Below are 2,583 nucleotides of genomic sequence, written 5' to 3' on the forward strand. Positions count from 1 at the left end.
TTCTGGCTTTGCCCTTTTAACAAAAATCTTTAGTCATGAGTAAGCTCAGACCCTCAGCCTCAGCATCCCCGTTCGTCCCCCTGTAGTCTTACTTTCTGTCATCTTCACTTTACATTTGAACCATGTTCTATTGATACAACTAACCATTACCAAAAAGGTCATCCTCAACTGGAAAGACAACATGAAGTCTTTTTAAGATACATGGACACGCTTTGTACAATAAAGCTGATCGTAGCACTTTAGATATATTAATTGTATTAATATCATATCATTATTATGTTTTTTTGTTGTTGTTTTTTTCCTTTTTATTTGTAGTTGTAGTGCATATATATTTTCACTGAAGATAAACTGCTGTCTGTGATGCATAAAAAAGATAGAGTGTTCTTCTGGGGTTGGGGGGATGAACATTTCATAGTTGATCATGACATACAAAAAAAAAGCATGAAAAAACGTATAATAATCAGGCATTTGTTTGATTTGTCCACATAAACGTTAGCCGTTTATACCCGTTAAACGAACTAAAGGCACTCTATTTTGTCTGTCAACACATCACACATTGTTTATTTATTACAAACAGCCAGTAAAATGACCACCCTCTCAGCACTGCCAAGCCAAGGATTACTGATTGATATTACACGGAATTCCACTCACTATCAGTGTCAGCCACCTTCGTGCACTTGGAAGGAAGTCAAGTGAGCAATTGCTATGTGACCTTGGACATATTGGTATATCACTCAGCAACAGGAGGATGCAGCTTACTGCATTGTAGCATACCTGGCCATATATTCTCAGTGACGTTCCCGTTTCTCTAGAGGGTGTCAAACTAGAACTGAAACAAAATTTTAGTCGATCAATCCTGACATGTTTGGTGTTCTAAGTTGGTTTGGTTTTGAGGCTAAATATAGCTAACCAAAAGGGATGAAATGCAAAGACACTATCTGTAACCAAAATGGGCATGGCCAGCGGTAGAAAATTCCAGCGCTGTCAGCATGGTCGGCCAATTCTAGCTCTTAAGAGCCAGTTACAAAAGGACGAATACTGTATGTTCATGTTCGTGAACACGGCCCTGAAAGTAAAAATCTCACATTCACTTTCTAAAAAATAAAAAAATAAATATAAAAACTAAATTGTTCATAGCTGTGCTTATATCTACTTTAAAAAAAAACACTCTGTTCAGACTGAATAATGTTTTCGTATTTAGTTACACCCCTACTAATCAATACAGAACACTTAAAGCCACCAGTTTTGTATCACGCACCCTGCGTGCCCAAATCTTCATAAACCTGCCTTGAACCACATTGATGTCGGTCATCTCAAGCAAAACTGTAGATGCAGTGTCTGATACTGTAGGACAGACTCTTATCCTTCAAGTAGTTTGTGTGAAACTAAACATGGGGCATGAAATATAGGACTGTATTTTATGAGTGATTATGATGTTAATTGATTTTGCTTCATTAATCTTCAGTACCTACTTTATTCTGATGAAGGTTTCGATAGAAACAGATCCTGTGTATGAGGACAGTAAATCACAGGGTATCTTAGACCCAGTTTATTTTATTGGTTTAATCACCGTTATTGCTAGAAACCAAGCAAAATGTTATAGAAATCAATAAATAAAGGAAACATTACATTTTATTCACAGATCTCCAAATGCCTAATGCTTTATTAAAGGCACTTGGAAAGTAAACCTGTTAAGATCAAAGATTCTTACAGTTAATACTAGCGTTGTCGAATGGTTAATAATTCACTTTGAGTTCAAAAACTTTGACTTGCAGTGTACATACATGATATGGCCAAAAAGTTTGTGGACGCCCAACGATCACAGCCGTGATTCTTCCCCAGACTGTTGCCACAAAATCGGAAGAACACAATTATCTAGAATGTATTTGTATGTTGTAGCATCACAATTTATCTTTACTGGAACTAAGAGGCTCAAACATGTTCCAGCATGACGATGCCCCTGTGCACAAAGCCAGGTCCCTGAAGACTAAATTTGAGTGGCCTGCACAGAGCCCTGACCTCAACCCCACTGAAAACCTTTGGGATAAACTGGAACTGTGACTGCACCCCAGGCCTCCTCATCCATCACCTCATTAATGCTCTTGTGGCTGAATAGTCAAATCCCCCACAGCCACCCTCCAGAAGAGTGGAGGTTATTATAACAGCAGCAAAAGAGGGACAAAAACTGGAATGGGATGCTCAATAAGCCAAAATGCATGATGGTCAAACTTTTAGCCAGTGTATTTAGTACACTTTTTCAGTTGTTTTCTGATATGGAGTCATATCTTTTTATGAGATTCTACTTTTTTTTTTTTTTTTTTAATAATACTACACTGGTGGCCATAAGTTTCCCTTACTTGTAAGCAAAATGACACTTCTACAGGAGCTGCAAGGCTTGTAAAAAAAAAAAAAAAAAAGAAAAAAAAAAGAAAAAAAAACACTACAGAAACAGCAAACAAAACTGATAGACTAAATTAGAGCTAAAGGTTGAAATTTTGTTAATTTAACTTCATGCCAAAAGTGTTCATTTAAAAATGCAGACAACAAGTAAAGGAAAATACAGATAAAATCAAATGCATGTGA

Source organism: Ictalurus furcatus, chromosome 8 (genome assembly GCF_023375685.1).
Source record: "Ictalurus furcatus strain D&B chromosome 8, Billie_1.0, whole genome shotgun sequence".
Lineage (NCBI taxonomy): Eukaryota > Metazoa > Chordata > Actinopteri > Siluriformes > Ictaluridae > Ictalurus > Ictalurus furcatus.